At 36.7% G+C, this 27,377-nt stretch overlaps 1 long non-coding RNA gene across 1 annotated transcript; it reads left to right on the top strand.

The window, feature by feature from the left end:
• The first annotated feature begins 742 nt into the window (after nucleotides 1–742).
• Nucleotides 743–20,244, top strand: LOC128247024 (uncharacterized). The gene is made up of 3 exons (XR_008263434.2): nucleotides 743–2,761; nucleotides 16,443–16,550; nucleotides 19,595–20,244. It is a non-coding gene; the product is annotated as an uncharacterized LOC128247024 (long non-coding RNA).
• The last annotated feature ends 7,133 nt before the right edge of the window (nucleotides 20,245–27,377 follow it).

Here is a 27,377-nt window from a genome sequence, read left to right on the forward strand (position 1 = left end):
TGCGTGAAACATCAGACGAAAGTGAAACATTCAGAGTTTTTAACCTTTTGAAAGCGGGGAGGTGATGGGTGGACGAGGTGGGGGAAGTGACATTGAGTGTTTCTTTAGGAAAAATTAAAATCTAAAGGAAAAAAAAATTCCCAGATTCGTAATCTCTGTATTTTCAACGTGGATTGTAAAAAAATTCGAAAAAAAGTTAGAAATTAAGAAATTGGAGTGGGATGGGGGAAATTAAAATTTTGAAGCGTAATTTTGGGGCAGAATTGTATTCTCCTAAATCGAAAACAGAAATCCGAAAAAAAATTCTGAAAAAAAAGAAACCGGAAATGGGTGGTGTACATGCGTTTTACCTTCACCAAAATCATTTTTTAAAGATAAATTTTTAAAGCAGATAGAATTATTTTAAAGAAGTAAATTTAATAGTATTTACAATGTCAAAAAGAAGTAGGTTATGTTATGATTTTTTTTTGTTACTTTTTTGTATTAAAGCTGTGCTTTCTGTCATTTTATAAATATGTGGATCTTTATCAAACGATATAAAATACGCACCTGATTCCTTTCATTTTATTGAGAAATCCTTATTTTAATTTTATATTATAGCATATGCATTTCCAATATTCATTGATTCAACGATAAATTGACATTTTATTGATAAACTACGAGAACAAAGAATTCCAGAAACGAAAGAGTGTAATTCTTTGTGGTAATAAATTATGTCGTTTGTGTTCTTATTTAAATTCTATGGGATTGTTTTTCATCCCAACAAAGAAGATAAAATAGCACGATGTCGATTCAATATATACTTCTCCTATAAAATCTAAGCCCTTAAACAAAGCTCGTACTTATATGGTTGATTACATGACGAGGTCATGGCTCGAGTAAGGGCATGTAAGGTTTTAGGAAATGATTGGCTTCGACACAAAAAGTTTTTTTAAAGAAAACATGCCAAGATGGCGAAAGATCTTATAGAAAAAAACACAGTCATCACTTAAATTAATAACGCCGTGTCAGAAAGACAATACATTATCAGAATTGGATATGTAGCAAGACTTGTTAGCTGGAGTGATGAATGATTAGTGAAGTTGAATTTGGTTCTGTGTTGTTCCTCGAAAATAACCCAAACTATCTTGAAATTTTTTTTTATGAGACCATTTATTTACGCATTACTTTACAATATTTATAGTTGTACTTACTGAAGGCTGTTTTATTGCTTACCAGTACAGATATAGAAATAAATTACAGTAATCCCTCGACTATCGCAGGTGTTACGTTCCAAAATACCCCGCGATAGGTGGAAATCCGCGAAGTAGAAACAGTACTGTACTGTATTTTTTTTTATTATTTTTATAATTTGTACATATTAACTTTATTATAAATTCAAAACAACACCACAGAGGAATTAACGTAAGTTTAAATAGACTGCGATAGGTGAACCGCCCGCGATATGGCGAGGGATTACTGTATATGGCTTTTTTTTTACTAGGAATTTGACAGTTACTTATTCATGTTGTGAGATGTGGGAAAATTACATGTTCATGGCGAACGATTTGTTTTTCGCCCAGGGCCAAGCAGCGCGTCCAGGTAACTTATCTTCTTGCGGATCTCTTACACACTCTAGTTTACTATGCTTTGAACAAATGTGAGCTCAACACTGTCACTGAAGCTTTTCGCTTTTCGCAGTTGCAGTTTTTCACTGGACAATACTCTGTACAACTCATTCAGTTTACATCAGGAACAAGTGGGTAAGCAGGAACGTGTAACTTGATAAATTGGATGTTGAATGATCGGTAGGGCTGAATTTGGCTGTATGCTGCTTCACATATAAAACCAAGTCTATTTTAGATCTTATGGCCATTTATTTATAGACAAAATTTTACAATGTTTAAAAAGTTTACTGTATCAGTGTTTACCAGTAAAGAGACAAGAACATGTTGCGTTTTGACTAAAACTTACACAGCCATAACTTCGTGTTTTGGGTGGTGAGAAAAGTATGTAGTGACAACTTATAGCAGACGACTGTTATATGTTCAATGTCCGGAGTTTTATCCACGCATGCGCAGGGACTAGTTCCGGAAGGAATACAGGAAGAGTCTCATGCGCATGCGTAGAGTTCGACACCCAGCTTTGGCGCCTTTTCTCAGTCTCTTCGTTGGCTGATCTCCGTCGAGCCAAGACGTCCAACAGAGCTCTCTCACATGTCAGCACCAGAGCTTCACAAATAACCACGAAAATCATTCAGAAGGCGTCTCAGTAACCGAGGGCGACGAGCTACTGAATTCCACTGTAAATAAATATTGTTATGTTGTTCAGAATCTGCGTTCCGTTGTATCTTCTAGAAATTTAATGTACGGAAGCGGTGTACACCTAATGGTGTATAACCACTTTCCTACAAGTATATCTTCATGGACAAACAATTCCTTTTAACCCAAAGTCGAGCAGCGACCAACAACAAAACCAATCTTCACACGAAACGCTCATGCTTCTCTTTTATTAACTCTTGCTTCTATATCTATAAACATCTTTTGGCGGGAAAATCATGGAAATTCCACTAGAAAACGTAAGTTACAAGTACTATCGTAAGATGTGTAGTAGAGGAAGGCCGGAAGTGGGGGAGAGATGACGTTACGTCGGCAAGAAACAAGAAAAGTTTCTCTCGTTTTCATGCTATCTTCGACAGAGGCAAGACGTGGTGAAAGAGAGGTTGTGACAAGACATTTTAAGAATTGAACAATTTGCCGGAAATACCTGATTGCCAGTCGAGGTAAGAATAATTTTGTTTGCATGCCTTCAAACCACATGCTATTTCGGCACGTTGTTATCAGCTATGAAGATACGTCCGAGAAGTGGATTTTTTTATATTTTTCTCTTGCTCTTGTTCTTCATTTTATTTTTATTTATTTATTTATTTTTGTGATGGCTATAAAAATCAGAATCGGTAGTGATGTGTTGAGACCGTTCACTGGGGAAGGCAATCTAGTGGTCTGGATGAAGAAGGTGAGTCTCGTGGCAAAGCTGCAGGAAATAGATGTGGCTAGCTTTATGCCATTGTACTTAGAAAGCAGTGCACTGAATCTCTACCTGTAAATGGATGAAGCATTGGTTGGAAACAGTAGAGGATGTTCCGAGTGGGATAGCAGTAGTTTGTCAGCTGAAGGGCACAGAACTAAGAAGGCTGCACAACATGCACCATATGGGGGTCGACAGGACATTGTTTTTGGCTAGGACAGTCAAGAAAGATTCAGGTAGAGGAAGACTGGAAGAGGTTAGCCATTGACGTAATGCACTATTGGGGAAAGGTGTACCTTTCATTGGTCGACTGTGGACCAGGGTGAATGGCTATATGGAGAAAAATCAGGGCAGAGACTGCTGCCAAAGTTACAGAAGTGCTGAATGCGGTGTTCTTGGAAAGGTGACCATGATCCGTAGTCTGAATAATGTATCAGTGGATGGAATGCTGCATCCCGTCCTGGATATTCAAAGGGTGATTAGCTCTTCTGATGATGAAGAGGAGGGGCAAGGCAACCCTATGACCCTACAATCTCAAAGAGAACATCGCCCTCCCACCCCCATCCAGGTGGATGGGCGATTATGAGACAGAACAGGGGATCTGTGATCTTTTGAGCGGGGAACATGTCATGGGAGGAAGACTGGAAAGGGAGAGAGATGATATCACATCAGCGAGTGAGAAGAAAAGCTTCCCACTTTTTCACGTTATCTGTGACAGAGGCTAGATGTGGCAACAGAGAGGTTGTGACAACATGTGTTAAGAATGAGGAATCTGCTGGTGGTACCCAATTGCAACTCGAGATAAGAATGACTTTATTTACATGCCTTCAAATGACAAGATGCTTTCAATTACCCCTAGGTGCCTTTAACATTCCTTATCAGATATAGGAGAAACAGTTAAATTATTAATGGAGATGTTGCTAGTCTAGTTTACAGTTTTCCCTCATTTCAGAACCATATAAGAACATTTGCCCTTATCAAACTTCAACCCTATATCCTTTGCAAATGTAACCACTTCAAGGATCATTTTCATTTCATACATATTCCTGGCAGACAGTTTCAGGTCATCCACAAAGAAACTGTAATTTTGATACTTTTGTCTCCCTGTGAACTAATGGGATACTTCCTCAGCATAAATGATAAGGGGTTTACTGAAAGTATGAACACTATCACAGAGAGACTGTCTTCTCCTTTTTGATATTGCATTTTATCAATGATAATACTATCGCTTCTTGTACTTAACTTTAAGGTGGGGTCCAGGATAGAGAGTCAGGTCAAATATAACTTTGATTATGCATTCTGGAACTTTAGGAAGTCAAAGACTTTTAGCTTCCATGTGTGGGTACAGAGTGGAAAGGCTTTCCATATCTGAGATATCTAGATTATGAATGTATGTTCATACCTTTCTATTCCACTAGAAAACATACGTTTGAATGATTGTAGCTGAAACATGATTGGTTAGAATACAAGGCAAGTCATCTGATGTGCTGTGGTCTATTTCTCATTACTGGGCTAACACAGTTTCAATTCTAAGCTCTGTTACAGTACTTACCCAACAGTGAAGAAGCAAACAAAAATAAAATGGTAGCAAAATCATTGCAATGCCAAAGAACAATGATATGTCATGTGGATGTTATAATGGGTAAAACTGGGAAAAGAAAGACATAAAATAAATTACACAGAGAAATGAAATGGAGGTGTAGAATAAGGTGTCGTGCAGAATGTTAATTGCTGAAATTTACAGGGCCACAAAACGTCAACATTAATAAAACTTGCACAAAATTGTGTGCGAAAAATAAGTGTCACAAGATAAAGAACAGCACATATACATTTGAGTAAAATCTAAATTGTAAAATTCTAACTGGTAATAATACATCAGTCAAGACAAGTATTAAAATACAAAATACAGAAACAAAAAAGACATGTAGCAAATAAGATTTTGTACATATTTAGTGTTCAGAAATGCAAAATTGTGCTGAAATGAGAAAAAGTTCATGTACTGTCTTAGGAATGAAAGTTTTAAAAACAGTGCAGTGTTTGTGTTCTGCTTATATATATTAAAGAGGCGCAATGACCCAGTGGTTAGGGCAGAGTACTCACGGTCGTAGGATCACGGTTTCAATTCCCAGACCGCGCGTTGTGTGTGTTTATTGAGCTAAAGCTCCACGAGGCTCCGGCAGGGTGTGGTGGCAACCCCTGTTGTACTCTTTCGCCCCAACTTTCTCTCACTCTTTCTTCCTGTTTCTTGAGTAATGCTGTGATGGACTGGCGTCCCATCCAGCTGGGGGGAACACATACGCCACAGAAACCAGGAAACCAGGCCCATGAGCCTGGCTAGGCTTGAAAAGGGAGCATAAATAAATAATATATATATTAAAGGAAAGTGTAAGAGAGATGCTGGCTGCATTGAACCATTTAAACTGATTTCTATATTCAACATGATCATAGTGAGGTCTTCTGCTGATATGCACGCATCCTGATGATTTGTTGCAGAAGAATCATGCAAATCTTTTGGGCATATATTCACAGTTATCAAACTAGAAATGTTTCTTGAGTTCTCCCTCATTTCAGAACCATAAACCATACAGGAATATTTATCCTGACCAAACTACAGCCCCATATCCTTTGAGAATGTTATAACCAGGTCAAAGCTCTTTTTTATTTCATGCATATTCCTGACATACAGTTTCAAGTCATCCGCAAGGAAGCAATGTGTAATTTTGGTATTTCTGCCTCCCTGTGAACCAATGAAATACCCCTCAGACTTCTTCGACATAAATGGCAAAGGGTTTACTGAAAGTATGAATACCCTCACAGAGAGGTTGTCTCCTCTGCAATATTGCATTTTATCAGTGTTAATACAATCACTCCTTTTATTTATTTCAATATAGTGGCCCAAGATGATGAATCAGGTGAGATATGGCTTTGATTATGCATTCTGGAATTTTAGCAAGTCGAAGGGCTTCTAGCATCCACATATGGGTACAGAGTCAAAGGCTTTCCATATCTGAGATATCTTTATTATGACTATAAAACAAATAGCTAATGCTATTTGCATATTCTGTGAGAGAGTTGAGGATATTCTGCACAATGAACTTAGCTCAGTGAGTGTCGTGTCTTCTGACACCTGTTCAAAAGTACACCAGGATGATCACATCACAGGAAAATCTGGCATTTAAACAGATCCATCTGGTTTCTTTGAATGTTTTCTAACCCAGGATCAGGGCTGGCTTAATCTCTTTGAGCCATAAACAAAGAGACAATCCATGCAGTGAAAACACCCCTCTTCACCTGCTTTTAAGAAGGCCATGGTCATTTTATCTGCAGGGAAGGTGATGGCCTCAGTTTTTTTCAGACATAGAAAGCATTGTGTTTATCGACTCTCTTCAAAAGGGCCACACTATCGATAAAGAGTAACATGTCAAATTGCTGAGGCAGTTACAAAAGGCTATCAAGACCAAATTCCCAGAAAAACTGACAAAAACGGTCTTGTTTCATCTGGAAAATGCTCAGGTACACAAGTCCTTGGTTTCAATGGCTGTTGTGCATGACTGTGGCTTTGAACTGATTGATCACCCATCCTATTCTCTTGGTTTGGCCCCCATCTGACAATCATCTGTTCCCCAACATGAGAAGACACTTGGCTGGGAACCAGTATCACAATGATGATGATGTCGTATCTGCTGTTGATGACTTTTTTTAACCACCAGGATGAAAGCTTCTTCACCAATGGGACCCAAGCAATACAATACTGATGGAAAAAGTGTGTGGACCACAAGGGGGACTATGTTGAAAAATAAACCTCATTTGGTCACATTCCAGGATAGTATCTTGACCAGCCTCTGAACTTTTCAGCTGACCCTCATAAAAATCTTGTGATAAGTTAAATCATTTTAGTTTAACAAATAACTATTTCTGCATGTTCACTACCCGAGCAATGCCAGGTACTTCCATAAGTCATATAATTAATGCAGTTGTTGCTTTATACTAGTGACAGATCAACTTAAATACAACAAACAGGAGAGAGAGATAGAAGAGACAAAGAGAGTGTGAGAAAAAGCTGAAACTATTCATTAACATATCAATGCTATCACATGTCAAATCGTGATGAACTGCTTTAATGTTGTTTAAACTTAAAAGAATCACATAAACTTTTACTCTCAACAAAACTAATAATATAGATCTATGAGGTTACGTTGTTGTAGAGTCACAGGTTACTTCTGATCAGCATGTAGGTAGTTGGTTGAATGTCTTGTATAATAATAATGATAATAATAAGCTTATTGTATTTAGTGCTCACAAACACTATAACTATTCAGAAAAGTAGCCAAAAATGTATGTACAGTGCAGAGAATAATGCACAAAAAGACAGGAAAGTGAACAGTGAATGAGTCATAAAAAAAGGAACATCACATGCAGTGTTGGTAAATTTCAGGAAGCATGAAAGTTTTGAAGAGTGTGGTGTCCTGACAGCTAACAAGTGATGTGTGTAGTTTATTCCATGCTTCAGCCATTCTGAACTTGAAAAAATTCCTTTCAAAAGTCATGGGCACTGTACTGTTTTCTGATTTTGTAAGCATAACTATGGGTGTTAGACACATGGAATTCCAAAGGTTCCCACGGTTGTTGCTGGAAAGATGGTTGATAATCTTGTGTGTTTCTACCAAGTCAGATGCTAGACAGCAGAGCTTTAATGTGTCCATATGCAAGAAAGCAAAATGTTCAGAATATGGTAGATGCCTGATAGTGGGTATTCAACTGGCTGCAAGTTTCTGAACAGTTTCAAGAAGATTCATATGCTGAGCAAGACAGGGTTTCCAGACTGGTGATGCAAACTCTGAGTGTGGATGTAACATAGTCATATACAGCTTTAAATAAATAACTGGAGAGCAGCTGACAAAGGTCTTACTGAGTAACCCTAAGATCCCCTTGGCTTTCTTGACAATTTTAGAAATGTGGTTTGTCCAATGCAAATCGCTGTTGGCCACAACACCCAGGTCACATTCACTAGCAGACTTCTTAAGATTGGTGTTGTGGAGGGAGTATGTAAAAACTAGATTTTTCCTCTCAAAATGTATGGTTGCACTTGTCCACTGCCAGCTTGAGTTGTTAGTCAGTAATCCATTGCTGCATTGTGTCCAGGTCTGATTGTCGGAAAGATCTATGGCATTTAGGATTTGTTCTTTTTATCTCCAGGTACAGCTTGATGTTATCTGCATATTTCAACACTGTAACATTCTTCAAGTTGTCATCTATGTCATTAATATATGCAACAAACAACAGGGGTCCAAGAACAGATCCCTATGGTACACCAGATGCTATCTCATAGGATGCAGAATGCCATTCTCAAACCGTCACAACCCCTCTTCGACTGAGAATGAAGGACTTCAGCCAGTTATAAAGATCATCTCTCACACCCACTGCAAAGAGTTTTATCTTAGGTCATTTGTGTGGCACAGAATTAAAGGCTTTAGAAAAGTCAAGATAAATAACATCCATCCATGAGCCACCATCAGTGATTTGATTGATGTCTTCAAGAAACTCAAGGAGTTGGCCACATCAGCTAGAGTTATGGAGAAATCAAAATTGTAAGGGTCAAATAAGGTTGTGAGAGTTTCAGAAGTTCTACAGTGTTTCTCTAACACAGGAATCCATCAATTTGATGATGCAGCTAGTAAGACCGACTGGACAGTAGTTGACAAGTGATGTATTATCACCCTTTTTTGAACAAGGTGATGACACTGGCAATTTTCAATTGCTCTGGTGCAACACAGTTAAGGCAGAATTGGGAGGAGAATGAAAGATGATGCAAAAGAAATAGCCTGCCATATTTGAGAAGGTAAGTAACACCATCAAAACCAGGAGAGGCATAGTTGTACTTATTCTTGAGATGGTGTCACAGTATTTCAGGTGTAAATTCCACAGATGTTCTAGAATTTACTGTCAGAGGTGATGAAAATGGTACATTGGGATTTTCAACAGTAAAAATGCAGCATATCATTCAGTGATAAGTTCTGCACACTCTTAGGAATCATCAATAATCTGACCTGTGTGGGGATTGTGAAAAGGGTCAACTGGAGAGTGAGGCCTCTGTTTCAAACATACGTATTTACAGATCACTTTGAGTTGGTTGCTCTATGTAATTCAAACTCAAGCACTGCCTTTTTAGTCACCTACTTGAGAGTGTTAGATGATCTATGGCACCTTCTTCTATTATCCTCTGTTCTATATAGTCTGTATTCTTGTTCAGCATTACAGCATTCTTCCCTGGCAAGTTGGACTACTGCAGTGTACCAAATCACACTTTTGAGATTTTTACAGCAATTGCATGGTACTAATGCTTCACATGCAGCCCAGATTGAATTGAAGATGCTCTAAAGTGCAGTATTGCCATCTCTGGAATCATAAAATCAAGCCAGTTTTGGTATTGTAACAGTTCCAGTTTGCTTTGTTCCAGTCAAAGTGAGCAGTTTGGAGGTGGTGATGGTTTTTGTTTCTAGTTGTAAGAAACAGATTGGTTATGATCATAGCATGATCAGATTAGTCCAAAAGTTTCTCGGTATGAAATTGATAACCATTTCAGGAGTAATGCTAAAGAGCAGATCCAAAGTGTTATCACCTCTTGTGAGGGAAGTGACTTCTTGGGACAGCTTGAATCCAGCACTAAATCAAGGAAATCATTTGCACTTTGCAGCCAAATAAAGGTTTCCCAATCAATCTCGGGGTAATTGACGTCACCAGCAATGAAAACGTAAGTGGCAGTTTTCCTAGATGCAGCTCTGAAGATGTCAAAATGTTTTGTGTTTTGATAGTGGTTTGAGGAGCAGTAAATAACTCCAGTTAGAAGTGTTGACATGCTTATACATACATCACAGAAAAATAACTCCTGTGGTTTGATTTCCCATCAACCACTAAACCTGTTAAAGGAAAACAGTTCAGTTACCCCTTTGTCTCCTGTTTAGGCAACAAAGTTATGGATCCTAACCCATTTTTCCAGATTGAATAATTGAACAAATGAGTAAAGGTGGTTGTTGTTTAGGTCATCCTTGATGGATCAAACCAACAGTTAAAGGTATTCAAGCCATGATCCACCCAGTTTTATCTTTTATTTACATCTTTATTTTATATATTTTTTATCTTTCAGAAATAGGGTACCCTGGACTTAATACCGTCTTAGGGTACATGTTATAGTTGCTGCGACACTAGGGCCTAGGAAATCCAAGACCCCATGAACCCCCTTGTTGAGGATTAATTTCATCTTATTCTGATAGGATTGCAATCCACTTCATTCCAATAGAACTCAGGCCCATGAATAACTAAAGATATCTCTACTGCATTATAGAATATATTCTCCCCATTTTCTTAATACAGTAAGGTGTGGTTTAAGAGAGATTTGGTAGTTATTTGTCCCATATAGGAGTTCCCTCGTCATGTGTTCCACATAATGTCCACACAATAGCACTCCCATTCCATTTGACTACTGTTGTATTCATGGTAACAGTGTGTGGGTGAATACATTGAAGTAGACAAAGGTTACTACTATCTTACAGGTGCTAATGTTAACTATGTGTGAATAAAAGTTATTTTTGTCAAAGTGAAGCATAGCATTTTGTTGTAAATTCAACTATATTGACTTGATACTTGATTGTCTATTGTCAAACTGACTTTCTGAACCTTCACCAACAGTTACATGTGCAGTGTCAGGGGGTATATTGCACATATATATATATATATATATATATATATATAAATTTAATTAGAGGATATGTTAACCTTGCGAAGGGATGGTTGCATCCAAGGAAATACTGGTTCAATACCTAGTATTGTTGGGGAATGAAATTCCTTTAAAACAATAGGTATGTATTAAGCATATAGTTTATATCCAGTTAAAAGAAGAGAAGAAAATAGAGATAAGAAAGTTAACAATTATTTATTATTAACAAATTGGTCATCTTCGCTTTCAGCCATTTCAATTAATGCTCAATTATTTAATTACAAATTTCGTCTGCTGAAATGAATTGATAGGTTCACATATAACATCCCAAGGTACACCTTTTTTCTCTGATGAAATTATGCTCATGTCACATAAATTCAAATTCTCTGATTTCTCTATTTTTGTTCTCCTTCAGTTGCACCAAGGTCTCCGGTTTGTTGACATAAACCCTCTCTTTCAGGTATACCCACAAGAAAAATCTGGGCTAGTCAAGTTTGGAGATTGTGAAGGCCATTCAAAGTAGATCTCAAACATGGTTCCAGCAAGATGGAGCGACTGCTCATACTGCGAGAAACAATGCAGTTGCTACAGTAGTGCTTTGATGTAGTGGTGTTGCAAAATTTGACTTGTGCATATTAATTTCCATTATGTCTTTTATATTGTATCAAAATTTCATGCATTTACTTGTAAAATTAAGGAAGTTATTAATAATTGAAACCCATCAGGGACTTTTGGGACACCCTGTATATATAAATATATATAAAGAGTTATTAATAAGGGATTATTAATCCAGGCAAAATATTTCTTAAGCTCTCTGTTAAAAGTAATACAAATACACTATGCTAAGAAAAGGCTTTTAGATTGGTATAGAACTCCAGGTAATCCTTAAGCAAGATCTGAAGTCGAAGTCCATCATCAGTTGACTTTGTAAATCTATGGTTGCATTACTCAGTTAATATTACAGAGTGATATACAAGAAAAGACATAAATAATGGGCTTTACATATTTATTTATTTGATGCACAAATAAATATGTTAAGCCTTTTCTTGTGTGTGTGTATACCTCAAGAAGACCTGTACTCTGTAGCAGAAGCATTTAAGACTGTTTCCTTTGGTGGTGAAGAGCACTTGTGGTGGTGCCATATAAAAGCATCCATGAGGGGCCACATAACAGCTCCTGTGTGGTGCCACATAAAAGCACCCAGTTCACTCTGTGAAATGGTTGGCAATAAGAAGGGCATCCAGCCATAGAAATGAGATTAGAGTCTGGTGCCACTCCCCGGTTTGCCAGCTCTGATCAAACTGTCCAACCCATGCTGGCATAGAAAGTGGATGTTAAATGATGATATATATATTTATGTGTGTGTGTGTGTATGTATGTATGTATATAAATATATATATACATATATATATATGTACATACATATGCATACACATCTGATATAATAATGAGCATAGTGTTTTTATATATTTGTATATATATATATATATATATACTCTCTGAGTGGTTGGCGTTAGGAAGGGCATCCAGCTGTAGAAACTCTGCCAAATTTAGATTAGAGCCTGGTGTTGCCATCCGGTTTCACCAGTCCTCAGTCAAGTCGTCCAACCCATGCTAGCATGGAAAGCGGACGTTAAACGATGATGATGATGATGATAAGGTTTTTAACTTTAAATTTTCATATTCAAAATAATATAAATATATAAATATAAACTGTGAGAACGACCCTTAAGGAATCTAGTTAATGATCCCCTAAGGTAAGTTCTTATGCTATATTGGTAACGGTTGCTACATCCTCTGGAAAATTATTATATATATATATATATATATTTGTCCAAAATCTCAGGGTAGGAGTAGGACGGAGTAGGAGAAAGAGTAGTGTAAGTGAAGGGAGAGGAGAGAAAATAGTAATTTGGTATAGAAGTAGTGAGAGTAATAGCCCTGACTGAGAGAGAGTGAGAGAAAGTAATAGCAATGGAGAAAAGAAGAGGTGGTAAATGAATAAGGAAGGAAGGGGTGAACAAAAAATCAGTGTTTTAGCTCTCTCTGAGTATGTGTGTGTGTATGTAGAAGGGAGGTATGTGTGCGTGTGTGCAATGGAAATGGGATGGTGAACATTCAACGCTGAAAAGAAAAATCAAACAGCATTTCAACTCATTGACAGTTTTTGGGCCTTCCACATTATTCATTTCTTTTGCTGCTACCCTTAGACTCAGTCATTTTTACTGCAAGTAGTGTAAAATGGCTCTAATTGCAATTTTTTCACTATTCAAATCTGTAAAACAAGAATAATCAATGTTTTTATGTCATATATGAAAATAAAAAAATAAACTGTTTAACTACAATTGGACAAGTTGTATCAAATTAATGATATAACATGAAGATGCAAGTTACCAAAAATCATCAGTAAAAATCTTTAAAAACTTTTGGCTCAATCTAGTACATATTTATATATATATATATCTCCTGGTGAAGGCCAGTTTATGGAGTTACCCTAGGTTTCCCGTCCATAAAGGCTTTAACTTTATGGCATATTGTCAGACCCTAAGACCTGTTGAAAGTTGATAGCTAACATGATAGGGAGATAATCCCCTATTGTTTACCCTCATAGCTGAATGATGGTGGTACGCCCGGAAGTCAATAGCCATCAGCAAAGGGAGATAATCCAGACTTTTCCCCTCCATATTTTAAAAAGGTCTTAAGCCAACAGGTCTTGGGGGCCTGACGATATGCCATAAAGTAAAACCCTTTATGGATGGAAACCCAAGGTAACAACATAAACAGGCCTTCACCAAGAAAAAATGTAGACTGCTCTACTTCTTAGAGTGTGCTTCTTCTCTGGATTTATGTTTTTCTAGAAATGATATATATATGTATATATATATATATATATATATATATATATATATATATATATATATATATATATACGGTTTAGATATAGATTCAAGGTTGAATATGGTACTTATGCGTAGGCACCCGAATAACGCATCCCAAAAGGATAGGTGATTAAAATCAAAAAATAAGCAACACGGATTTCAAAGGTGATTGCAGTTCCATCCATGTTGTAAAGTAGTTAGCATTAGGAAGGGCATCCAGCCATAAAAACCATTCCAAAGCAAACATTGGAGCTCAATGCAGTCCTTAGATACATCAGACTCTGTCAAACCACCTAATTCATGCCAGCATGGAACATGGACAATAGATGATGATGATTGTGTGTGTAACAGTTATACATAGTTGTTTATATGTCATGCTTTGGTTGAGACTTAAAGTTCAATTGCTAAATATCACCAAAGGAGTAATGGATTTGTTGAAAAATTCGTGGAATGAATGACAAAGGAAAATAACAGTTAAAATGGCCTTGTTTTACCATTTATAATACAGAAAAAAAAGTACTTCAAGTTGAAGTTTTGTTGTTCATTTTATAAGTAGTTAATTTCATCTTTAGTTGACTGCTTGGAGATAGATCTGTTGGTTTGCTTACATCCCCATAACTTAGGGGTCCAGCAAAAGAGATCAATGCAATAAGTACCAGGCTTTAAAAAATACAAGTACTAGAATTGATTTGTTTGACGGAACCTTTCAAGATGGTACCTCAGTATGAATACAATCCAGTGACTGAAACAAGTAAAAGATAATATAAATATAAAAAGTGAAAAACGTGATTAAAACAAAATTAACAGAACAAGAAATAGTTTTTTTAAATTATTGAAATTTCAAGGATGTAAGATATTTTTAGCATAAAATTTATTTATCACTTGACATTGCTTGCTAGCTACAAAGTCTTTAATACATTGTTGAATTCCTGTTAGACTATAACTTAAGTTGCTATGACATTCAGCTTGTTTCTGTATTGGTTCTTAACAGCAATAAGTTGTAAACACTGCCAGCATCTTAAGATGCCGGATAGCCAAAAGTTTTCTCAGTTCTCAGGCAAGATATATCCTTGGAAAAACTATGCTCTTCCTAAAAATCATCATCATCATCATTGTCATTATCATTTACCATCCATTTTCCATGCTGGTATGGGTCGGACGGTTTGACAGGATCAAATGAGTCACAGGGCTGTGTTGAGTTCCAATGTCAACTTTGATGTGGCTTCTATGGCTAGATGCCTTTCATCATATCAACCATGGGTTGTCATGGGTGCTAATGAGATCACCAACACTAATGAGATCACCAAGCAACTTGCAAGATGAAAAAAGAAGAGGAAAAATGCCCCTCAACTGAGTGGGTGGGGTGTATTTGAGCTAGCAGTGGTGGCTTTATGCCTACAGTTTTCCTACATATTGAGCAGGGCCATTTTCCTGAATGAGGAAAGTCTTGTCTTTTTTTTCTGCTTACTCAAACTTTGATCTTTGTTAAGTTAACTTTTAGGCCTTTAATTTAGATTGTGCCTTCGCACCTAGAATTTTTTTACAAGTTCTATAAAAGATTCTACTATTCGAACAAGGTTGTCATCTTACAGTATTTCCCAAAAGTAAGTAGCCTAAAATTCCTCTGTTATGGCTTGGAGGACTTTGAGGAATAGGAAGGAACTGAGAACCAAACTTTGGTAGACTTTTATCTCCATACTAAATCCAGTAGCCCTTAAGTATTCAGATTTCTTTGTCCAATTTATTGCTTATTTATACACATTGTTTTGAATTAATCAGGCATTCTCTTGTAGCTTCAATATTGCTATGATGTGATTGTATATTTTTAGAATGACATTGTAGGGTAGGTGTGGGGGGGTTGGATCTGGTCAGCTTTAACATAAAACAGGTGGAATATTTGGACCAGAAATGGCTAGATTAAATGCTGAAGGGTTAAAAAGAAATGGTGCTAATGGTTTATAATCAGTCACTGTCACTATGTTGATCTGATAAGAAATTATTAGTTCTCAATGATGGAGTCCATCAAGATGTAAGTAAGAATCCTAGTGTTGCATAGTTCTCTGCTGTAAAATTGATAAGTGCTAAGCCTTCATCTAGTTCTAAAAACAGTAATAGAGAAATTGTCTCAGAGTATTCTTTCCTTGAGTCACAGGAACACTGGATAATTCAGTCACAGGATAAATTAATTAAAGAAGGAGTTTCTATTGTGAATTGAAATAGGATTCAACATGTCAACTATAAAAGCTGTTGCCTATTACTATCATTGACAAATGTGTGTATATTTGAGTGGGGAGAGAAAGAATTTTTTTAAATCTATAAAAGTGGGCTGAATATATATAAAAAAGGTTTTAAATAAAATGAAATAATTCCTTAGTGATAAATCACAAAGGTCTTTGATAATTGGAAATATTCATCTTCTCTCACACAAAATGTAGCATAGCAGAAAAGAAAAAATGGTTTATTAGCAATATATTACTAAATAGTTTCATGCCAGATGTGGAGAGGTAAGTTCAGCAATCATCAGATATGGCTAAATGGAAAAGTATAGCCTGGGAGCTTTGCTATTGGACCCCGAAAACATCATGTGGGGTTTATTAGAGTTATAAAAATCTAGAATAAAATTCATGAATGCACACAGCAAAGCTAAACAGAACAAGGTTGAGATCATCAGCATGTAGTAGTTTCCAAGAGCAGCTGACCTTAAACTCCTCTGTTATGACCTGGAGGAAAATTATGAACAAGGACCTAGATATCCTTCTACATGTATTTAAAATTCATCACTGTACCCGTAGCTAACTCTCACCTCAATAACAGCACCCTTGTACGTTGTTTTTCTTTCACAGGCAATTCATCTGTTCCTTGTTTCATTAGAGATTTCCAAATTGCTGAGTGAGGGACTCCATCAAAGGCCTTCTCCAAGCTGATGATAACACATTTAATAACCTTTCATAGTAAGACTTTCATGCTTCTTTCTTCTCAGAATCTCTAAGTGTAGGCATGCTATTATCTATCTATATACAATTCTCTCCCATATCTCAATTCTGTCTGACACACTATCTTGTAATCCAAACACTTCACACTTCTAATTCTCACTCTGTAAGACATCGGCAAACCTCTTACTTTCTGTTTCTGTCCTTGCACACATAGACACACATATATATAAATATACACCTATAAAAACACACACATGTATAGGCATGTAAGCATACAAGATAGTACCCAGAAGTAACTGGAAACATTCTCTGTGGGACAGATCCACTGTAGGTCAAGCCTCAGCTGCTAGAAGCTACTTGATGTGAACCTCAGGTATCAGTCTGCCAACCAGCAGCAGTTGACGTGGTCTTATTGCCATGTGGTGCGTCTTTGTTTTGCAGTGCTTCTCCCCTGTTCCTTGATTTTTGCAATGGCTGAAACAAAAGAACAACATGCTTACATGAAATTCTGTTTTCTGCTGGGGGAAGTGGCAGCCAAAACAGTTGTCATGCTTCAAACAGCTTACAAGAATGCTGCCATAAGCAAAAAAACGAGTTTACAAGTTGTTACCATGCTTTAGGAATGGTCACTTGTCACTTGAAAACCACAGAAGTGACAGTGGGGATGGGTAGGGAGTGGAAAAGGGGGAATGTTTTGAGACATGTGTCTCAATAAAATCACAGAACATGAGAACTGCATGACTCAGATACCATGCAGTGGAACTAAACCCAAGACCACAAGGTTGGGAAGCAAGTATCTTAACCGCATAGCCAAACCTGCAAAGAATAGTGACTGAATTTCTATCGAATAGCACCCTAAAGCCCTACTGAATTAAAAAGGAGAGATACGCATTAAATAATAGAATCTTTGATACTCCTAAGCAGATAGAAAGTTCATGTTGGAATGTTTTTGATCATAAGTCTGCTTGATCAGAGCTAAACCTGGGGTTAAAGAACAACAACTACAACACAACAAATATTTAGATATATAACACTTAGCCTAGTTATTAATTTGTCAGAGAGAAGATAACATGTCAATTTGATGTTTAATACTTCAATACAAAATTATATTTAATGAAATGTTGAAACTGACTCATTCTATTTTCAAAACTAATTTATTAATACACTCTCTCAGTGAATTTTATTAGTTCTTTATCCTACCACTCACTCAAGCAAGACATGTATGATATCACTGAGTATACAAACTATTTCTTTCTTGTTACCTGTTGATCCATTCATCTCTGAAATGCAATTAAATTCTAATGAGATTGCCATAAATTATTTTCTTTAGACAGAGTGAAATATATGAAGAGCTATGTAGTTGCTTTACACACTAGCAATAGCAACCAAATCTCCCTCAAATTATATCCTGCTGTTTTTGTTTCTTTTTTTGATCAGGAGCAGCTGTGTGGTAAGTAGCTTGCTTACCAACCACATGGTTCTGGATTCAGTCCCACTGCGTGGTACCTTGAGCAAGTGTCTTCTACTATAACCTCGGGCCGACCAAAGCCTTGTGAGTGGATTTGGTTGACAGAAACTGAAAGAAGCCCGTCGTATATATTCATATATATGTATGTGTATCTGTGTTTGTCCCCGCTAACATCACTTGACAACCAATGCTGGTGTGTTTACGTCCCCGTAACTTAGCGATTCGGCAAAAGAGACCGATAGAATAAGTACTAGGCTTACAAAGAATAAGTCGTAGGGTCAATTTGCTTGACTAAAAGGCGGTGCTCCAGCATGGCCACAGTCAAATGACTGAAACAAGTAAAAGAGTAGAGTAATATTGTATATAGTTGTGTATAGATATAAGGTAGTGAGCTGGCAGAACCATGAGCATGCCAAACAAAATGCTTAATAGTAATTTGTCCATCTTTATGTTCTGAGTTCAAATTCTGCCAAAGTCAGCTTCACCTTTTGTCCGCTCAGAGGTCAATAAAGTAAGTACCAGTTGAGCACTGGGATCGATTTAATCAACTTAGCTCCTTTTCCAAAATTGCTGGCCTTGTGCCAAAATTTGAAATCAGTATTGTATATAGATACAAAAGCCATGATCTATAACCATATATAGATATAAAAGAAGACTGGTTAGCAAAGGCTGGAGCCCCTTTAATCATGTTTGTTTGATCTAGGCTGACCTGAGATTAAGCAACAACAATAGGTACAGGTGTAGCTCTGTAATTAAGGAGTTGCTTCACAACCATATGGTTCCAGATTCAGTCTCAATATGTGGAATTCTGAGGCAAGTATCTTGTTATAATCTTGAGTGGAAGTTAGTAGGAAGAAATCGTGAGAAAACCTCCCTATATATGCATATACAATGGCAAGTGGGCCTCTGTGCCATTAGAATCCATATATGGGGGCCCATGTTAGTATCTAAGGAGCCCATCCCCTCAAGTTTGAGAATCTTTTATTCACTCCTGGAAGAATGCATTATTTCAGCCTGGCTGTGTTTGTAGACAGTTGAAAAGAATACTTTTAACAAAAAACAAAAATTAAATGATAGCATTATAGTTACGGGTGGGCCCCCTTAGTCTCGTGGCAACCAATATTTTTAGACCCAGTCTGCTACTGTGCATATACATGTGTTTGTGTGGGTGTCTGTGAGAGTGTGTGTGTGTGTGTATAGCATAATCCTGTGTGTTGTAAAGGTTAACTGAAAGGGTTCATCTCAAGGACAGCCAGCCATAAAACATTACTACAAAAAGCCTAACTTGTGCTTCGATGTGAAGCCAATGGGTGAAAAGCAATGTGTACATCATTCACTGATAGATATTAATATTAACAAGAAAACTGAAAAACAAGTGCTTTCGAACAAGAGTACCTTGTGATATTTGTTCCACCCAAGTTGCACAACACTTCCTTGTCACTCCTGACACCATAAATGTCATAAAGCAGTGATTGGCTCATTGAAGCCAGTAACTAACAATGCTATTGCTCACAAAATGTGATATATAATAAAGGTAGAGCTGATACTATAGCTATTGTACTTATATTAACATATACACTTCTTTATATTGTAGGAAATAAGATACACAAAGTTGGCTGTATGTATGGGGTGACACCAGACAGAAGTTTACGATGAAGTAATTGCTGGATATACAATCTTTATAAACAGTTGTAAGATGGTGGAATAGACATGAGAACTGTGTTGGTTTTAACATTCTTAAGATTTAAAATATAGAGAAATATCTTCCAAACTATTTACTATTCTATTGACTTTAGTCGTTCTTTCTTACCACACCTTGCTTTCATCTAAAAGCCAGTTAATCTCAAGTACTTTGATTCCAGCACAATTCCTGCTCTCTTTCCAGCAAATTGATGTGAAAGTCTTTGTCTTCAAAGCCAGCATCATGACAATGGTATTAAAGGAATGTTTGAAACACGCACGCACGCACACACACACTCATTCTTACACATATTCACTCATACACACATATTCATACAACCACATGTTCGTACATGCACATACACACACATAGCTATAGCCAAACACAGTCACTGGAAGAAAATAAACCAAGTGTCATGATTTCTGTTATTAAAAATACATAAAAAAAAAAGTAAAATAAGAAAGAAACCTGACTTCTGTCTATCATTGATGATTGTTGCTGACGTTACTGAGATTGCACACTTTGGTACACACATACCGTTTCTTAGTTTATTCCCACCAAACGAACATATTACTATCATTGACTCAGAGAAGAAAAATAGTTTCTTTCCTCCACCATTTTACAATCATTGATCCATGAGCTCACAAGGAAGCCTCAACCAGCAAGAAATAGCAGTTAAATTTTCTCAAATCACACTGTCACCTTAGAAAGAACAAAGTCCATTTATTCCTAATTACTGTTTGATGCTGACATTGGTATATTTATCCTGACCAGGATATCCAATAGCACAACTCAGTCACTGACATTAACTGTCTTTTAGTTAAAACTACAGCTTTGAATCTGCCTAAGGTTATCTCTCTTCGGTATTTCCCCATTAAGGAAGGCTAAAGAGCCAGAAATATGTGTTAATAGGAGGCAGGGATCTTTTTTAAAATGGGGGCCACATTTTTCATTAATGTTTTACGTAGTGTTTTTGGTACCGAAAGACTTTCAAACTTCGTATACTTATCTATTTTGTGTTATAGAACAGAAAAATATTTTTGTATTCGAATTTATTTCATGTAAAAAATTGTCTTATTTCGATAATTTCAACCAATCACTGACAAGTATTCAGTTGTTTACATTTACTCCTTTGGCTCATTAAGCGATGTAAAGCGTATTTAATCTCCATACCTTCGTTTTATTTGCTTTTTTCATTTTAAATTTGCTTTAACCCTAACCCTAACCCTAACCCTAGGGTTAGGGTTAGAGTTAGGGTTAGGGTTAGGGTTAATTGTTTCAGAATCGTTTGTTTATGTAGTCGGCACTTAATGTATATCGGCTGAATGGACGTCAGTGATTGGTTGAAATTACAGAAATACGACAACTTTAACATGGAATAATTTATGGATTTCTTTTTTTTTTAAGAAGACTAAGAGAAAAAGATGTTTTATATGACACATTCTACCAGTGTTCCAATTTTCAAAGTGTTTCGTTAATGAAAAATGTGGCCCCCGTTTTAAAAAAGATCCGGAGGCAGCACTGGGCAGATATGGTGTTTTACAACTTTTACCCTAAGAGAGAATTTTTTTCTCCCTGGTGACTGCAATGAATTCGCCTTTAAAAGTTAAAATATGTTACAAACATATTTTAACTAACCTAAGTTTCATAGATAATGTACTTTTAAATTCCACCCACCACCCACAGCTCTCTCCTATTTCCTTCATTCTCCCTTCTAACTGTTATTCTCCATTGACCATACTTCCACCTACATCTCCCATTCACTGACTTCACTTCTATCCCAAATTCTAGCCATCTGTCACGCTTCTTTCACACCCTTGCAAACTTACCTTCCCACTCACTCTTTCTAATCCTCTGTCTTTATTCTCTGTCTTATATTCACCTTGTACCTTGAGGGTGTGCCCTCATCATCTCTGTCTCTCTTTCCAGCTGGGTAAGTCATGTATCTGCTTGGCAGTAAGACACCTGTTTCTGCTTTAGCCTTTCAGGATCTGGAATATAGCCATCTCCCTCAATACCACACACCTACTCAGTTGAGAGGTCTTGTTTTGTGAGTTACTTGATGACTTCGCTGCAGATGCCGGTGCCATGAAATACTGCACCTGGTACACTCTGTAAAGTGGAAGATGTTAGGAAGAGCATCTACTTATTGAAACCATGCCAAAGCAGACATTGGAGCTCAGCACAGCTCTCTGAATTGTTGGTTTCAGTTTAATAGTCCAACCCATGCCAGCATGGAAAATGGACGTTAAATGGTGGTGGTGGCAGCGGCAGGAGGAGGAGGAGTTTCACATCTACTGTCCATTACTGTTAGTTATTCAGTTGTGAAATAGGAATGGAACATGTAGTCAGCCTTCAAACTACTAAGGCAGGGAGTATATAGATGTGGCTCACACATGGCCATAATGCATTAACTATAGTAAAGCTAGAAGTCAGAAGTCCAACATCTAACCTCAAAGACATTATGTTTCTAAATATCACACCATTTAATATAAAAACGTTGTGTTGATGGGGAGACATCTATATGACCCAACAAGAGGGCATCTGTTGCTCAGCTTGTCATAAATGACGGCCAAATTGCCTTCAATCCATACTCTACTATCTTAAGAAAAAAAGGAGCATATTGGATAATGTACACCAGAATACACTATTCCTCAAAAAGATGGAGTTGTCATGGCTGGAATGCCTTTCATCATAGATCTATTCTTTCAATGTTGATTGGGGCTAAATAATAACATGAAATGAAATATGAACTAAAAGCGAAAATGATAAACCCCTGTTATGGAACATGGGTTCAAGTCTTAGCTAAGGCGCATCAAACAATAAACCTCAGAAAGGGAAAAAACTAGAATCTATATCTGAGTAACAGTATTTGAGGATTAAAGACTAATGCTAATAGTTTAAACATCACTGCCACTCAAGCCCTATGCAGAAGTCTCTACATAGTCACTTGACCTGCTAAAAGTAACAACCAAATTTTCATCACCATCTTAAACTAGGAAATACCATTTGAGGTAATGTAGTTCTACATACTCCTAAAATCATGAAGTAGTCACAGCCAGAATGTCTTAGATCATTGGCCCACTTAGTCAAAGCTGACTTGGGGCTAAACAACAATGCTGACATCATATATTCAATACTAATCCAATCCATTGAAATAATGGATAAGAACTGTGCACTAATTTAAACTGTCCACTCCAGGATGTTACATGTGAGTATATCACACCATTTTTATACAGACATACAAGTGTGAACCAGTAAGGATGAAAACATATCTTCAGCTATCATGTTTTGTATTGTCACTCATCACAATCAATACTACTATCATTGCCATCATCTTTACCATTACCATATCACCATCACTTGTTATCATCACCATCAATATCACCATCTTCATAATCATCATCATCACCATTATATGTGTAAGGATTTTCAAGCGAGATCATTGCCAGTGCCCCTGGACTGGCTCTTGTGCGGGTGGCACGTAAAATACACCATTTTGAGCATGGCCGTTGCCAGTACCGCCTGACTGGCCTTCATGCCGGTGGCACATAAAAGCACCCACTACACTCTCTGAGTGGTTGGCGTTAGGAAGGGCATCCAGCTGTAGAAACTCTGCCAAATCAGATTGGAGCCTGGTGTAGCCATCTGGTTTCACCAGTCCTCAGTCAAATCGTCCAACCCATGCTAGCATGGAAAGCGGACGTTAAACGATGATGATGATCATCATCATCATCATCACCATCATCAATATCAACAATACAGTTTTAATAGCTAAATCCTTTGAAATATAAGAAGCAAAATTCAAAATCTGGAAGCAAGATCTAGAATCAAGGCGCCTAAATGTCAATTTAGTAAAGATGGAAGTTCTCATTTGCAGAAAAGTAAGCAATACACTATTATTTACTGGGAAATAGTAATGTCTATAATGCAGAAAAGAGGTAGGTAGGAACTCTATACTCTCAGTGCAAAGAATGGGGTATACATAAGGTGCAGTGACATCTCAGGCAAGCTGAGAGATAAAAAATATTCCATAATCAATAGATGCATACAAGTAGCTAACAGTTGCAACATGCAAGAAAATAAAATTCTCTTAATTACCTTGAAGGCAATTAGAAATTATTGAAATTGTCTGTTACCCAGGTGACCTGATAAACAAGGGAGGTGGGTGTTCCATTCCAAAGCATAGTAACAGAGTAAAGATGGTAAAGTGGGGTGGAAAATATTCAAAGGGATATTACCTCTGTTAACAACAAAGGCTTCTTCAGTGGATCATATTTATATATATACATGTATATCATCATTTCCTCATCATCGTCATTGTCATTTTAATGTCCACTTTTCCATTCTGTGTTGGTCAGATGAGACTATGTTGAAGCAGATTTTTCTATAACTAGATACCCTTCCTGATACTAACCTTTACCTGTTCCAAGCAAGACAATAGTCTCCAGTCTAAGCTGTTCAAAGAATGAACAGCCTAGACATGGTTACACAGAGAAATGGAAACAAATGACACAATTTGGATGAGCTATTTGTTTACAAAGATCATACATTTTGTCGAGAAGCCCAAATATGCTTTCATGGTGGAATACGAGCAAAGACATCAACAAGGAAGCCTCTACATGATTGCTCAACCTGTTAGAAATAGCAACCAAATCTTTCTCAAATCATATCCTTTAGTCTCTTTGTATAAAAAGAAAACTGGATAATGTAGTCCTAGATGCATTGTGTTTCAGTAAAAGATGGAATAATTAAGGCGAATGTGTTTTTTGGCCATAGGCCTGTTTGATCAGAGCTGACCTGGGTCTAAACAATAACAAAGGCTTCTCACTTCACATGAAGGGCTGACTATATAGTGTTTGTCTGTGAAGTACAATTTTGCATGAGAGCAAGATATGGCTGCTGAATGTGGAGAATATGCTGAGGTAGGACAGAAATATGAACCTGCCTAGATGGATGTGTAATGTCAGCATGCATGAAGAACAGAGAACAAATGTGGTAGGAGAAAACCTGAGCATCAGAGATATTTTCAATTGTGTTGAAGTGAGAAGACTGATGGTACAGACATGTAATACATATGAAGAATGATAGTTGGGTGAAAAGCTCAAATAATTCATGTAGAAGGAGTCTGTGAAAAATAAAGACCAAAGAAGACGTGAACAGGATTCTGGATCACATAAAAGAAACAATGAAGGATCTCAACAAGTGGAGAGACATTGTTTTGAAACTCACCATCCAGCATAGAATCACAAATGTAAAAATAATGATGGTACCAATGATGATGATATAAGCTAACAAGAGAGATATTTTATTGATTTTAATTGAATTCCCATCAGGAAATTATTGATAACTCAGTTTGAAATTTTTTTTTTAACTAATCCATTTCCATTAATTCATGAATCTTTCATCATGAAATTACATAGATACATCACTTGTTAAATAAGCCAGACATTTTATAAACAGTTAGTTGTTTTTGTCTCTCTCACCAAATGTAAACTGTTTTTATAGCAATATTAAATTATTGTAGTAGTATTTGGTGTTGTTGTAGGAAAGTATTTTCTGAAAACTTAGTTCTGTTACAAGTAGTTATCACAGTTTTAATACCATTTGACTTGCTGCCAATAACAATTTATTCAACTTTTATGCCAGGACCTAATCAGAAACACCAGCCAGAAAATTATTTCTTTCAACACTGGGTTGAAAGAAACTTGTTTCACAACAGAAAATCAATATTGAAAACTTCCATGAGAGTGTTTGCAACATCAACAACAATAATAATGATAATTTCTAACATAGGCACAAGGTTAGAAATTGAGGGCTGATGAACAGATAATTATATTGATTGCAGTACTTGACTGGTATTTATTTTATCAACCTCAGAAGTTTAAAAGCAAAGTTGGTCATGGCAGAATTTGAACTCAAAATATAAAAGGCCATAACTAAATGCCACAAGCATTTTGTTTCTTGTTGTAAAGACGCCACCATAATAAAAGTTTCTTACATGATTCTTCTATAATTAAAATAATGATTGCCACAAGAATGACAAATGGAATGATTATAACAAAGACTACTTACAAAACAATTAATACAAATTATCCAGTGGGTATTAATTTTCCTGATTTAGGCACAAAGCCAGCAGTGTTCAGGTGAAGGGTTAATCAGTACCATCATTGCCAGTACTTGACTAGCATTTTACTTTATCAACCACAGAGGGATGAAAGGTAAATTTGCCCTCAGTAGGATTTGAATTCAGAAAGTAAAGAACCAGAAAGAATTTTTCCAATGCTCTAATCATTCTGCCAGCCCATAACCCTAATAAAACAAGTTACAATGGTTTTTAGAAGGGGGTTAGTCAATTACATTGCCCCAATACTTAACTGGTACTTTATTGACTCCAAAAGGATAAAAAAAAAAGCAACCTTAACTTCAATGGGATTTGAACTCAGAATAAGATTAATAATAGCAAACACAACATAGCTGTGTGGTTAAGAAGTTTACTTTGCTACCATAGAATTCCAGGTTCAATCATGCTAACCTTGGCACCTAGGCTTCAGATTGACAAGCTATTCAATCCATACTAGCATGGAAAAATGAACATATAGGGGCAGGTATGGTTGTGAGGTAAGAAGTTTGCTTCTCAACCACATTGTTACAGGTTCAGTCCCACTGTGTGGCACCTTGGGAAGTGTTTTCTACTATAACCTCAGGTCAACCAAAGCCTTGTGAGAGGATTTGGTAAACATGTTTGTTCTCTACCATTACTTGAGAACCTGTGTGTGTTTGTTTAGGTCCATGTAACTTAGCAGTTTAGCATAAGAGACTGGTAGAATAAATACCAAGCTTAAAAATAAGTATTTGGTCAATTCATTTGAATAAAACCCTTCAATGTGGTGCCCCAGTATGGCCACAGTCCAATGACTGAAACAAGTAGTAGATAAAACGATGAAGAAGATAACAGCAAATGTTTACATCAAATAAATAAATTTTAATATTTAAGTGGAATGTTTTCTCAGGAATTCTAGACATTGCTGTGTAAATGCAATGACATCAGAAGTGCTTACAGTATCTAGTGACAGACAAAGGTGACAAGCTGACAGAATTGTTACTGCACTCTGGTGCAGTAAAATGCTTAGCAGCATTTCTTCCAACTTTACATTCTGAGTTCAAATGCCGCTGGGATTGACTTTGCCTTTCATCTTCTCAGGGTCAATAAAATATCTACAAGTTTAGTACTGGAGTTGATGTAATCAGCTTATCCCCTTCTCCAAAATTGTTGGTCTTGTATTTAATGATGGTTCTTTACACATTGAGTTCAAATCCAGCCAAGGTCAATTTTGTCTTTCATCCTCACTAGATCGATAAAATGTAGTATCAGTCAAGTATTGCAGTTGATTCAATTCTATGAAGTATTATATTAGTAAAATACTAATAATTGATCAATATAGAGTGAATCAAGTATTGGAGTTGATTTAATATTCTATGTAGCAAATATAGTATTAATAGGCCTATAATGGTAGACTAATATTGTATCACTAAAGTATTGAGGCTTTTTTAAAAAAATTTTCTTTCTTTCTTCTTCTTCCACACATGGCTGTGTGGTAAGAAGCTTGCTTCCCAACCACATGGTTCTTGGTATGCATAAGTGGGCTGGTTACGGTCTCATTTGGCTTGCCGGGTCTTCTTAAGCACAGCATAT

Source organism: Octopus bimaculoides, chromosome 1, assembly GCF_046866305.1.
Source record: "Octopus bimaculoides isolate indiv1 chromosome 1, ASM4686630v1, whole genome shotgun sequence".
Lineage (NCBI taxonomy): Eukaryota > Metazoa > Mollusca > Cephalopoda > Octopoda > Octopodidae > Octopus > Octopus bimaculoides.